Here is a 15,142-nt window from a genome sequence, read left to right as displayed (position 1 = left end):
ATAAGCCCCAACTAAAGATGCAAAATTTAAAATTACAAACCATTCTGTTTCATGCAGAGTGGCTGTGGCAAGGAAATCTAGGCAATGTAACTCAAAATCCAGAAACTTATAAAATAAAAACATGGCAAGTCCTCAATGTAAACAAATCTAGGTACATGAAACCATATTATGGAGTTCTGTCCATTTTTCAAAACAGACACATTTTGAAGTTAACAATGAATCCCTTAGTGAGTACAGTGCTTTAGCTAAATTTGTCAAATAGAATGCATATTCCAGAAGCCAGCTGAGACTCTGTGTGGGTAGCTTTTATTTGTTTAGTTTTGTTGCATGGCAGCAGAAATCATACTCCAGAGCAGTCTTAACTCACCTCTGCCTGCAGAAGGCACACAGTTGTTTTTTATTATAGCTTATTAATAAAAGGCCAAATGATGTGGAGATTTTCAGTGAGTAGAATCTCAAATGAGAATGCAGAAGATATGATAATTACGAGTTTCTCAATGGCTTCTTTCAGTGAGAGTCACTGTCACTGTGACCCTCAGTGAGGGACCGGGCTCCCTCTGCCACTTCATTGTCAGCTGATGAACTCCCATGGCCCCCACTCTGAAGTGACTCTTCCCCTTTTCATTTGGTGAGTCATAGGATTTTTTTTTCATCAAAGGGATAGGAATTGACTTTATTAAAATGCACCATCCACAAGTTTTTTATCCAACTTGGAGAAGACAGCAGGATTTTAATGGATATTTATTGCCTAAAAAAATCAGTAACACTAGAATCACAAAGGAAGGCAAAAATGAAAGCTCTGGAAAGAACACGGGATTAGAGCTTCTCACCCTGTCTCTGCTAGTAATTCTTTCATGGCCCAGAGGTTGCAAGAAAATGTCACGAAAGTTCAAGCTGGAATTGGAAATGAGGAAGGTAGGCCTGGTAAGGAAAACTATGGGGGGAAAAAGAGTGTTCTAAATTTTGAATTTTCAAGAGAATCATAAAATATAGATGTATGTAAAAGCACCTGATTTTTGGAATGCGAAAGACTAAATTTAACTGAAAGTAAAATGCATTGTGTGCAAAATCAAACAAAACTGCAGCCACATTCTACCCATAGGCCTCTGGGATGGGGCCCTGGCCACACTTCCAGCCCTCAGTTACTTGTCCATTGAAGGAGAAACAAGAGCAGATGATCACCAAGGTGCTTTATCACTGAGATTCCCCTGTGGGCAGGGGAGAGCAGTGTCCAGGGAGCCTGAATCCTACCTTCCCCCTCTCTGCTCACCTATGTGCCTTCTCACACACTTGTAAGAAATTCACTCAGTGTATGATCTTCTTTCCTGCACTTAGGATTTGGAAAACTACTTTGATAGCAACAACAACAAAAGTGAAGGTGAAATCAGAATGTGACAGTAATTTTAACTTAGAAATCTATAAATAGCTGTGCCATGCATAATGTATGCACACATGAAATGTGCACACTACTGCAAGGATTTCCAGAGTTAATAATTTAAATGGCTTCTTCTACCACAGAGAATTTCAATACTGCTTAGAGCTCTTTGGAAGAAGGCATGATATACATAGTTTGTTTGAGATAATTGTGGTGTTGTTATTTCAAATGACAAATAATCAGTATAGCATGGAGGGTTTATATATTTGTCTTTATTAATTTTAAATTTATTTATTTAATAAGCGGACAGTTACATAGAGACTGATAGAGAAAGAGAGTTCTCATGCACTGACTCACTCTCCAAATGGCTGAAATGGCCAGGAATGGGTAGAGGCTGAAGCCAGGAGCAGGAAAATCAAATCCAAATATCTCCAATAGGAGTTGAGAACTATTTGAGTCATCACCTGCTGCCTCTAAGGGTCCACACTGACAGGAAGCTGAAGTTAAGGGGCTATGGGGGCATTGAATCCAGGTACTCCAATACAGGTGGCACTGTAACTAATACTAGGCCAAATGTCTGCTTTTAGCAAAGAAAATTTAATGCAATTTCTATACAGTAAAAAATATGACACAAAGGTCCTTGCCTTTTCTTAGAAAAGAAAATTTATTCTGTGTTATAACTGATTCAAACTACTTTGCACAAGCTGAACCAGGAGGGAAAGAATGGATCATGACCATAGTAACTCTGTCAGTCAAAAAGCTGTCAGGGATTGGGCTCTGTAGCACAGCAGGCTAGGCCACCACTGGAGATATCTGCATCCCAAAGGGAGGGGCTTGTTAGAGTCCCAGTTACACCATGTTTCCAATCCAGCTTCCTTTAATGTGTCTGCGATGCAGCTCATGATGACCCAAGTTCTTGGATTCCTGCCACCCATGTAGGAGACCAAGATGGAGCTCCAGACTTGGTTTTCGTCTGGCCCAAGTATAGCTGTTGGCATTTGGAAAGTGACATAAGAGATGAAAAATCTCTATTTCTGTCTCTCTCTCTCTCCATTTCTGTCACAGCACCTTTTAAATAAATAAAAACTGTAAAGTGCCACCTTCTTTCCATAGGTTTAATGGATAACAGAGGAAATGCTAATAAATATCTGCCTCCTGACTAGTTTTGTTTATTCCACATGTAACAGCTAGTGTGAAATTTGGTAAAGAAATCTGATTTTGAGTCTTCCCCATTCATAATCATCCCATTGCTTCTTGTGACTCTTGCAAGACAACTCCAAGCTTTTGCTGTACCTTGAGAGTACAGCAATGGTTCCAAATGCATTGGGGATTATTACACCAAGAGGAATTGTCTCTTTCCAAATCTGGCCTGGTAACGTGGCTTATTTTGACTGATAGAAGTGTTGGAAAAAATCTTGTGCAAGTTCTAAACCTAGATCTCAAATGGACTGAAGGTTACCTGTCACTCTCTTGGAATACTTCTGCCACCATGAGAAGAAACTCAAGACAGAGAGTCATCAAAGCTGAGGCCCCAGACGTGTGAGTGAAGACGCCCAAGACTGTAAACTCCCACCAAACTACTGGGTAACTGCTGTGCATCAGGGAGCCCAGTCAATCTACACAGTTGTGGGAAACATTAAAGACGCTGCTGTGTTAAGTCACTAAGTTTTGGTATGCCTTGTTATGCAGCAATATGTAACTAGCACAGCCTATAAGATACTGGATGAACTGACCACTGGTGCCTTCCACTTGCTTTCTTTACCAAATTTCAACCCCTTTGGTCTGCTTGCTATTCCTCAATTTACCCAGCAGGCCCTACTCTTCATTCTGCTTGGAGCCCTATTACTCCCAATACACACTGGATTCCTTCATTCACAAAGGCAAACTTTACATTCCTATCAAAAATGGCAATCCTCCTCCTCCTCCTCCTCTCTGTTAACTCCCTATCCCTCCTCTTGTTTTGTTCTTTTTCTGAGCACTTAGGTACTGTAATCTTAGTCATATACCATTTTATTTGTTAGCCATTTACTTGTTTTCTCTATTCCTTGACCTGAATGTAAATCCCACAAGAGCAGAACTTTTGTTTGCTAGAATATTCTCCCCACCAAGAACAGGACCTAGGATATAATTGTTACTCTACTAAAAATGTGTCGAGTAATTACTTTTTGATTCATGGAGATTATTCTACAGAGATTCAAAGTGGGAAATCCATCCCTGTATATACATAGCCACCTGCTGACTGGGAAACACCATCTTACCTACCACTGACAGCTTTAATTGAAGAATTCCACAGTCCCCCATTGACTTCAAGTTAAGCCTGGGGAGCTGACAGGTGTTTCAGTGACTACTTTGCTCTACAAAGGAAACCATATTGACCCCACCCAAGGTGCCAAATTCAGTTGCTGGTGGTAACTGTAGAATTCTGCTATGACTCAGCAGATGGTAAGCAGTCCTGCTACTACCAGAAGCAACCAGAACCAGAGTCAGGGAAATTTTCAGGGCAGAGCGCAGGGCCCCTGCATTCAGCTACTGCAGGAATTTTGGAATAAGTCTCAGAGCTGTGTTCATCGTTAAGTGTGATCCAGGTGGGTCCATGCAGTGTCTTGAGGCTAGCACCAGCAGGACCCCTTAAAAATCCAGAACCAACCTAAGGAAGTCCCCCACTACACCTCTTAGCTCATGGTGTGGGAGCCCTAGGAATAAGTATGCCATGTGAGAACTGGGGGCAGTTCCATCTGTCTTCCAGACCATGGATGTTGATGTTGGCATTGCAATCTTTGCAGTAACTTCACTCACTCATGATGTCACCATCCCCACCACTTGGCTCCCACTCTGAGAGATATGGGTGATGACCCCCACTATATCCTGTAACACCAGGACTGTATCAATCAGTACTAATTTACTCAAACTCACTGAAATCTAGCTGGTGGGACTTAAGGTAGAACCTGCCTACTTCTACCTCTCCAGACCTATACTCCCAGTGCAAAATCTTCTGTACGTCTTGTAGTCACCCTGTGGGACTGGAGCATGGTTCAGTTAACATCTCCGTCCTGGCACTAGGCATTTTGCTCTTATAAGTCTCAGCACCAGTTGTACTCTCCCAAAAGATACTGGAGAAGGTCACATGTACATTACATAGTGCTATATCCACAGCTATTGGTGCCATAAGCCCCAGCATCACTCAGGTTTGTCAATGGGATAAGGGGGACAACCAACCTTGTCCTCCTCATCACCAAGGAAAAGGTTCTGGCTATCACAATCCTCAGTGTAACTGATACCCAAATCTCTGAGGACTGAATATTAATACTCTATGAAGCACAAGTTCACCTCAAAGCCACACTTCTATCCCTGTGAACTGTGCATAGCACAGACCACTGCATTAACTTTGACACACAGCTGACATTGATTAAGGCAGAAGAAACAATTTAGAGTTTGCATTTCTGGGTTCACCTAGAATCAAAGACAGAGCAACAAGCCAAGTGAAATCCTATATTTCATCTAAACTGTAAGCTCTTTTCTAATGAAACCTGCTCCATAAACAACAAGAGACTATTACAGCAGATGCACAGATGTCAACATAGGGACACAGGAAACATAGTTACATCAACACAATAGATCTTAAGAAGTATATCCTGATCTAAAAGAAATCTATGACATTTAAGAAATAGAATTCAAAATAATGACTGTAAGAATTGTAATGTGATGTAAGAAAATATAGATTGATAGCTTAAAGAAATGAGTGAAATAACATGTGACATGAATAAAAATTTAATTAAGGAAGTAGAAACCATGCAAAGAACCAAATGGGGGCCAGTGTTGTGGTTTAGCCAGTAAAGTCACAACCAGCTGGCATCTCATATGAGCACCAGTTCATATCTGGCTGTACAACTTCCAATCCAGCTCTCTACTAATGACCCAGGAAAAGCAGTGAAAGATGACCCCAGTGCTTGGGATCCTGCTACCTACATAGGCCATCTGAAAGAAGCCCCTGAATCCTTGTTCCTGGCATCATTCTGGTCCAGCCCCAGCCATCGTGGCCATCTAGACAGTGAACCAGCAGATAGAATCTCTCTCTCTTTCTCCCTTCCTCCCTCCCTCCCCCCCCCCCCCCGTGTGTGTGTGTGTGTGTCTCCTTAGCTCTCTGTCACTGACTTTTAAATAAGTAAATAAATCTTAGTCTTAAAAAATAACTAAATAGAAATTTTTAGGGGAAAACTTCCAACAATGAAATGAAAAATATGAATGAGAGCCTCGAAATTAGAATAGATCAAGTGGAAGAAAGAATTTCTGATGTGGAGGACAAGACATTCGAAATAATCCAGTCAGACAAGAATAAAGAAGAAGGAATTAAAAAGAATGAGGAAATATAGGATACAATTAAATTACTAAATACTTATAAGAAATTCTGAAGGAGAAGAGAAGGGAGAAAGGCGTTGAGGATCTACTAAATGAAGCTATAGTTTGAAAACTTCTCTACTCTTTTTTTTGTATATTATATCTAAAATCAGTTTAATATCCAGAGATATTAAACTTCAGGCCATTTTGTCAGTAATTTCACAGTAGCTTGCAGAGTCTGAAAAACAGGCACAGGATCAACATTCTATGGATCTGAAGTCCCAGGCCTACTTGGTTTCAGAATTGTAAATTGCCAGTAGGTGTTTTAGGGAGCATATATACTGTTTAAGTGTACATCAGTCTTTTCCATTGAACTTCAAGGTCCGTTAGGTTTAACTGTAGGCCCAGAATTGAGACGTTTCAGGCTGAATTCTCCTGGGGTGGGTGTTACCTGGACAGCAGGTCAAAGGCAGGCTTCACTGCCCCCAGGAACTCCCTCCGTCTCAGCAGTCAGTAGCAGCAACTCCTCAGGTGCAATATCGTGAGTCAGACAACTTGTTTTGAAGGTGAGTTTTCAGGTTGTATTTCTGACAGAGGGAGGCGAGTGGATGGTTCAGACCCCTTCATTGCCCCTCTGTAGAACAGGAGAGCTCATGCAGCTTCTCTTTGTCACTGACTGCTTCATGTCTCGGCCCAAACGTCACCTTTATGAGGCAGGAACCCACCCGAGGGCTGGCACACAGGAAGGCATGGCATCTGCCAGGTGCTCCGGAGCAGCCATTCAACACTGCTCCTCCTCCTCCTCCACCTCCTCCTCCTCCTCCTCTCTCTGCCTCCCTCCTCCGCCTTCAACTTCTCTACTCTTGAAAGATGTATGGACACCCAGATACAAGATGCTCAATTCACCCTAAGAAGACTCAACCAAAAGAGATATTCTCCAAAGCATATTGTAGTCAAATCTAATTGTCAAATGTTAAGTACAGGCAGAGAATCCTAAAGACAGAGAAAATTGTCAAGTTAGATATAAGGGGAAAAAAGATTAGTCTAACACCAAACTTCTCAGTAGAATTCTTACAGACACAGAAAGTGGGAAAATATTTTCAAGGAAGGTCTTAAAACTTTCGAACGAGAATATTATACCCACTGAAGTTTTCCTTTATAAGTGAATGAGAAATAAGGTGTTTCCCATATAAGCAAAAAGTGGGAAATTCACCACCACCAGTCCAGCCTTACAGAAAATTTTAAAAAAGATTTATTAATCATTTGAAAGTCAGAGTTACAGAGAGAGAGAGCATGAGACAGACACAAGAAGGGACAGAGAGACATCTCCAACCAGCTGGTTCACTTCCCAGATGGCTACCTCTGCCCGGGCTGGGCTAGGCTTAAGCCAGGAGGCAGAAGCTTCTTCTGAGTCTCCCATGTGGGTGGTAGGTGCCCAAACACTTGCATCATCTTCTGCTGCTTTCCCAGGCAAATTAGCAGGTAGCTGGATTGGAAGTGGAACGGCTAAACTTGAACTGGCATACATATGTGATGGCAATGTCAGGTGGCTTTACTCACTATACCACAATGCTGGCCCCATCAGGAACTTCTGAAGGAAATCCTATGTTAGAATTACACATCATACTTGGGCTGGGTGTATGATCTTTCTGATGTGTTGTTGGATTTGATTAGCTAATATTTTGTTGAGGACTTTTTACATCTATGTTTATCAGGGATATTGGTCTATAGTTCTTTTTCTCTGTTGTATCTTTTTCTGGTTTAGGAATTAAGGTGATGCAGGCTTCAGTGAAGGAGTTAGGGGGGGATTCCTTCCTTTTGAATAGCTTGAGAAGAATTGGAATTAGTTCTTCTTTACAGGTCAGGTAGAATTCAGCAGTGAGGCTGTCCAGTTCCGGACTTTTCTTTTATGGAAAGTCTTTATTACTGATTTAATTTCCATCTTGGTTATTGGTCTGTTTAGGTTTCCAGGTCTCCGTGACTCAATTAAGGTAGGTGTATGTTTCCAGGAATCTATCATTTTCTTCTAGGTTTCCCAATTTGTTGACATAGAGCTTTTTGTAGTAATTCCTGACAATTCTTTTTTTTCCTGGGAATCTGTTGTTACATTTATGTTTTCATCTCCGATTTCATGATTTGGGTCCTCTCCGGTGTTTTTTTTTTTTTTTTTGGTTAGTTGGGCCAGTGGTGCATCAGTGTTGTTTATTTTTCCATAATAGCTGTTCTTCATTTTACTGATCTTTTATATTTGTTTGTTTCATTTTAAAAATTTCTTCTCTAATTTTATTTATTTATTTCATCCTACTAATTTTGGGTTTGGTTTGTTGTTGTTTTTCTATGTTCTTGAGCTGTATTAATAGCCCATTTACTTGGTACCTTTCCAGTTTCTTCATGAAGGCACCAATTGCTATAAACTCCCCTCTTAACACTGCTTTTGCTGCATCCCATAAGTTTTCTTTATGTTTTTTCATCTTCATTCATTTCCAGAAATTTTTTGATTTCTCTTTTGTTTCTTCTGTGATCCACTGTTCATTCAGGAACGTAGTGTTCAGTCTCCATGTGTTTGTATATGACCTGGAGATTCTTGAGTTGTTGATTTCCAGCTTCATTCTATTGTGTGCAAAGAATATGCATGGTATGATTTTGATTTTTGTTAATTTGCTGAGACTTACTTAATGGTCTCACATATGGTCTATCCTAGAGAAAGTTATACTCACTGATAAGAAGAATGTATATTCTGCAACTGTGGTGTAGAAAGTTCTGAAGATCTGAGTTAGGTCAATTTGTTCCATGGTGTTAATTAGTTCTATTGTTTCTTTGTTGATTTTCTGTCTAGTTGATCTGTCCATTGATGAGAGAGTGTTATTGAAGTTCCCCATTTTTATTATATTGGTGACTATATCTCTCTTTAAATTCATTAACATTTTTCGGGTAGATGCACTGTAATTGGGTGCATATGCATTTATTATAGTCTTCCTGTTGAACTGATCCTTTGGTAATTAGATAGCGCCCTTCTTTGTTTCTTTTAACAGTTTTTTTGTTATAGTCTAATTTGTCTGATATTGGGATGCCTACACCTGCCTTATTTTGCTTTCCCTTTGTATGGAATATCTTTTACTATCCTTTAATTTTCCATCTGCATATATCATTATTGGTGAGGTGTTTTTCCTGTAGGCAGCAAATAGATGGGTCTTCTTTTTTTAATCCATTCAGCCAGTCTTCATCTTTTAATTGAAGAGTTGAGACCACTTACATCCAAGGTTACTACTGATGAGTAACAACTTGGCCCTCTCATTTTCCCATAAATATTCCTAGTGTTTACTTTGGATTTCCTTCATACTTATAATTTGAGATTTCTGCCTCCACATTCTTTCTTGATGATGACTATCTTTCTGTGTTTCTGTGTGTAGCAAATTCTTAAGCAACTAATGAAAGCCTGGATGAGTGGTAACTATTTCTGTTTGTTATGCAAGGTCTTTATTTCACCCTCATTCATAACTAAGAGCTTTGCAGGGTACAGTAGTCTGGGTTGACATTTTTTTTTCTCTCATGACTTGGACTATATCTCATCATTCTCTTCTAGTCTGTAGGGTTTCTTCTGAGAAATCAGCTGTGAGTCTAATTAGAGATTTTCTATATGGATACTTTTCTTCTGTCTTGTCACGTCTGCTGATAAGGCTTTCTACCACATTTTCTATTTGATCTATTGAATTCTCCATTTCTAATATTTCATTTGCTTCCTTTTTATAATCTGAACTTCATGGTAAAACTTTTCATTCATGTCATGTATAGTTTTCTTCAGTTCATGAGTTTGCTTCTGACTGCATTTGAGCAATCCTATGATTAAATTTTTGTTACCGTTTCTGACATTTTCTCAGTCTCTTCATATTCACATTTTAATATTGAAATGTTGTGTTTTTTTGGAGTGGTCATAGAATCTTCTTTATTCTTGTTTCTTGAATTAATATGTTTATTTTTAGGTCATTATGGAGTTAATTGTAGTTTTTTTTTTTTCCTCTGATGTATCTTATATTTAAGCTATACTTTGCGGCTTAGTGTAATGTCTTCACTTTCTGTGAGTACCAAGAGGTGTGTGGAAGGGGCTGGCAATATGGCACAGTGGGCTAAGCTTCTGCCTGTGGCACTGGCATTCCATATGAGTGCCAGTTTTAGTCCTGCTACTCCTCTTCCGATCCAGCTTTCTGCTATGTACTGGGAAAACAGTAGAAGATGGCTCAAGTGCTTGGACTTCTGTACCCATGTGGGATCTCATATTAAATTTTTCTAGGATAGAATTTACTAGAATATACAAGAAAAATTCTAGCATAGAATTAAATTCTTTTAACATGTAATCTAATATAATCCATAAAGCAAATGTAATAATTGTTATAAAATTTTTAATCAAGCAAAAAAGAAAGAGTAAAACTGAAGATTGAGAAAGTATTATCTAAATTATTTGTCCCTGACATCCTTGTTCTGGAATTTAACATTACATTCAGGTATCAGAGCATTAACCATCATGAAGAAATTAATGCTCAGAAATGAATGTGAAATGGCATTGGAGACTGTATTTTTATCTTTCAGAAACAAGAGTCTTATAATAATCCTGTATATCTAATGTCATTGAGGTTGAAATTTAAAATAAGGATTTATACAGGAAATGATAGGGGAAAGACAAAAACAAATTTTGTCTACAAGCAACTTCATCCTTATTTTATTCCCCATAATATGACAAAAAAAGAAAAAAAAGATATTTATTAGTAATTGAGGTTCATAAACACTATAAAGAGGAAAAGGAGACCTAGAATTCTTATAAAGAAAGAATCTGATGCTGCTGCTTTTACTAATCTAAAATTACTGTATAGGCCCATTATCATTTATTGAACTTCTTAGGCTTTTGTGGAGTTTTTTTTTTTTTTCCTGATGGCTTTTACTTTTGGGCTATGTTTCTGTGACCTAGTGAAATGTCTATACTTTCAGTGAATACCAGGAGGTATGTGGCAGGTGTGAGGTGTGGCCAAGGAGCTCTGGTCAATGCTCTAGGGTGGGGCAAGTTTCCAGTATAACATCCAAGTTGGGTAGGGTGGAACTCAATACCCAAGCTATACCCTACACCTTTCTCATGTTACCACCGAGTCTTCAAGGTCTCAGTACACAAAGCTCCCACAGTCACTGAGTCCAAAGGGCACTGTGGGTGCAGACTCTCCTCTGCCTCATGTAGCTGCCCAGCTACCTCCCAGCTAGGTTCAAAGTTTGTGAGGACTGTGAACCATTTCCTCTGCTGTAATCTCCGGATCACACATGCACACTAGAGCCACTGGCCAAACACCTGCCCACCTCTGCAGCTAGCAGTCTAGTTCAGGCATCCTGTCTCAATGAGCTCTTATGCCTGTACCTGGAGGCTTCTGTAGTAGTTGTCCTATAGCAAAATAGTGCCCATTCTCTCTCAGTTGGACCACTGGCTCTGTTTTGGAGAGATTGCTTTGAATCAAACATTCCCCTCCAATTCCATTGGGTCCACAGGTGACTACCAGCAACCATCAGCCCCAGGGATGGACCCAAGCCACACTCTCCCTCCAGCTCTCTCACCATGGGTTCCTGCAGTTTATTCTCACCTTTGTCTCCAAACTGGTGCTGGCTCCGTCTCTCCGCCATTACCACTGCATTTGTGCTCGTGCTGGGTATCTGATATCACCACTCAGGTTCACCCCATTTTACCTCCTCCTGTGGGGTTTCCCGGGCAGCTTTCTCCCCTATTCTCTGGTGAGAATACACTTCCTACACTTTTCTCCTCACTGTTTATCCCTAGCCCAGTGAAACGCGGTGCTCTCTAACCTGCCATTTTTCTAGTCCCAATCCACTCAAAATGGATTAAAGACCTAAATCTATGACCTGATACCATCAAATCATTAGAGAACATGGAGGGAAACTCTACAAGCACTGATATGTGCAAATACTTCTTGGAAAAGACTCTAGAAGACCAGGCAATCAAAGAAAAATTGACAAATGGGATTACATGAAGCTTGAGAAGCTTCTGCACTGGAAAAGAAACAGCAAAATGAAGAGAACTGACAGAATGGGAGAAAAATATTTGCAAACTGCACACCTGATAAAGGTTTAACACACAGATTGCATAAAGAGCTCCAAGGACCTCAATAGACATTTTTCAAAAGAGGAAATCCAAATGGCCAACAGGCACATGAAAAAATGTTCAAGGTCATTAGCAATCAGGGAAATGCAAATCAAAACCACAATGAGGTTTCACCTCACCCCGGTTAGAATGGCTCACATGCAGAAATCTACCAACAACAGATGCTGGCGAGGATGTGGGGAAAAAGGGACACTAACCCACTGTTGGTGGGAATGCAAACTGGTCAAGCCACTATGGAAGTCAGTCTGGAGATTCCTCAGAAACCTGAAGATAACACTACCATTCGACCCAGCCATCCCACTCCTTGGAATTTACCCAAAGGAATTTAAATTGGCAAACAAAAAAGAGGTCTGCACCCTAATGTTTATTGCAGCTCAATTCACAATAGCTAAGACCTGGAACCAACCTAAATGCCCATCAACGGTAGACTGGATAAAGAAATTATGGGATATGTACTCTTTAGAATACTATACCGCAGTAAGAAACAATGAAATCCAGTCATTTGCAACAAAATGGAGGAATCTGAAACACATCATGCTGAGTGAAATAAGCCAGTCCCAAAGGGACAAATACCATATGTTCTCCCTGATCGTTGACGACTGACTGAACACCAAGAGGGAAACCTGTTGGAGTGAGGTGGACACTATGGGAAACGGTGGCTTGATCAGCATAGCCCTGACTGTTAATGAACAACTAAATACATTATCCCTCTTAGTAGTTTTTTTATCTGTTCTACTTAATATGACTGGTTTAGTTCTGTAATTGATGCACAGTTATTCTTAAGTGTTGAAAATTAACTGAAATGTGATCCCTGTTGAACATGGGAGTGGGAATGTGAGAGGGAAGAGATATATAATTTGGGACATGCTCAGGCTGACTGGCCCCAAGTGGTGGAGTTGGAAGCATACCAGGGGATTCCAATTCAATCCCATCGAGGTGGCATGTACCAATGCCATCTCACTGTTCCAGGTGATCAATTTCAGTTCACAGTTGGTCATGGTGGAGGGACTGGGAGTCAAAGGGAGCACATAGACAAGTCTAGTACCTGCTAACGCTAACCGATGGAGTAAATAAAGGGGAGAGTGATCCAACATGGGAAGTGAGATACTCAGCAGACTCATAGAATGGCAGATGTCCTAAATAGCACTCTGGCCTCAGAATCAGCCCTAAGGGCATTCGGATCTGGCTGAAAAGCCCATGAGAGTATTTCAGGCATGGAAAGCCAAGACACTCTGGCAAAAGATCTCTGTGAGTGAGATCCCAGTGGAAAGAACAGGTCATCAAAGAAGGAGGTACCTTTCTCTGAAGGGAGGAGAGAACCTCCACTTTGACTATGACCTTGTGTAAACAAGATAAGAGTCGGAGAACTCAGAGGGCTTCCATAGCCTTGGAAACTCATGACTGGAGCATAGGGCGATTACTGATGCCATAAACAGGAGTGTCAATTGGTAAAGTCAACAACAGGAGTCACTGTGCACTTACTCCTCATGTAGGATCTCTGTCCTTAATGTGCTGTACATTGAGATTTAATGCTATAACGAGTACTCAAACAATATATTTCACTTTGTGTTTCTATGGGGGTGCAAACTGTTGAAATCCTTACTTAATGCATACTAAACTGATCCTCTGTAAAAAAAAAAAAAAAAAAGAAATTATCAATTCCCAACTTGACTCTCACTGGGATTAAACATGGCAATAGGTCTGCTCTGATTTCATCATCATTTAAAAAAAAATCATCTATTATTTTTCACTTTATGTTTCTGTGTGGGAGCAAACTGTTGGAATCCATACTTAATGTATACTAAGCTGATCTTCTGTATATTAAGATAATCGAAAATGAATCTTGATGTGAATGGAAGGGGAGAGGGAGTGGGAAAGGGGAGGGTTGTGGGTGGGAGGGACGGTATGGGGGGGAAGCCATTGTAATCCATAAGTCGTACTTTGGAAATTTATATTCATTAAATAAAAGTTTTTTTTAAAAAAAAAGCTCAATAAATTCAACAACAACAACAAAACAAACAATCCAGTGAAGAAATGGGCAAAAGACTTAAACAGGCATTTTTCAAGAGAGGAAACTCAAATAGCCAACAGACATGTTTCATAGCCTTTTTCCCACACAATTCCTCAGTTATATAATTAGGTATCACAATCTTGATTTTATAGACTAGAAAACCAATGATCAAAGAAACCAAATAGTTTGAAATTGTTTAGAAGCAACAGAAATCTGAAACAATAACAACCCTCTGTTTTATTTAGTACAAATAGAAACATACATTTGCATATAAATAGATCCTAGCTAATTGTCAGAACATTTTCCCATGCACCAAACACCCCAGGTTCATCAACTCTGTCCAGAAGGTAAATACTAAGCACTTCTGCAATAATTTTGTGACTTCTTTTATCCTTACCAGCATTATCTAATTTTTTCTGAGTTGTATTATTGTTTCATGTTAATATTTTTCTAAAAATATTTTGATGCCTGATTTTTAAAATTTTTAATCATTTTAAAATTTATATAATCTGAACAAATTTCATGTATTTCACATATAGGGATTTAGGAACATAGTGATACTTACTACTCACCTTACCCTCCCTTCCACTCTCCCTACTCCTTTCTTTCTTAGTCTTCAATTTTTTCACTGATATACTTTCAGTTTATTTTATAAACATAAGCTTAACTTTCCACTAAGTAAATAATTCAGCAAATTTTAAGAAGAAAAAAATTGTTCTTCAACAGTATCTAAATCTTATAAACTAAATTCAGCACAGGGATCACCTCTGCAAATAAAGGTTTTCAGGATCATTGATAGTGATGGATTGGAACACATTTATTTAACAAAAATCAAACCTATTTTAAATATATAGGAAGTGCTTCTATATTTTTTTCTACTGACATTTCTGATAGGATTTTTGTTGTTTAAATTGTTTGTTTATGCAAATTAATATCTACTCTTCTACATTATAAACAAGCAATCATTGCCAACTTGAAAAGGAGCCCTAAAATATTACAAGATCAGATTTATTGTTATTTTAGCTGGTAAAAAATTATGTGTATTGTTTTCAATGAATCAAATTGGATGTGTATATGGAGTGCATCTGAACATTTACATAAGTAACTTAGAATTATGTTTCTTTCCATAAACCTTGTAGCCATCAGTATTAATTACTTGAAATTCCATCTTCAATGCACTAGAAGAAATAATTGTATTTTTAAAACTAGACACATTTGTTGTGCAAATGAGTATGCCTTTGCCAAAATATGTGGATATTCAAAGCCTCAT

At 39.2% G+C, this 15,142-nt stretch overlaps 1 long non-coding RNA gene across 1 annotated transcript in view; it reads left to right on the top strand.

Moving 5' to 3' along the window:
* LOC138849362 (uncharacterized) overlaps positions 1 to 15,142 on the top strand; it is a 39,709-nt gene that overhangs the window by 11,069 nt on the left and 13,498 nt on the right. The window lies entirely within an intron of this gene.

The sequence above is a fragment of the Oryctolagus cuniculus genome, chromosome 4 (genome assembly GCF_964237555.1).
Source record: "Oryctolagus cuniculus chromosome 4, mOryCun1.1, whole genome shotgun sequence".
Lineage (NCBI taxonomy): Eukaryota > Metazoa > Chordata > Mammalia > Lagomorpha > Leporidae > Oryctolagus > Oryctolagus cuniculus.
The sequence above is the reverse complement of the archived record's forward strand: the minus strand, read 5'-3'. Positions and strand labels throughout refer to the sequence as shown.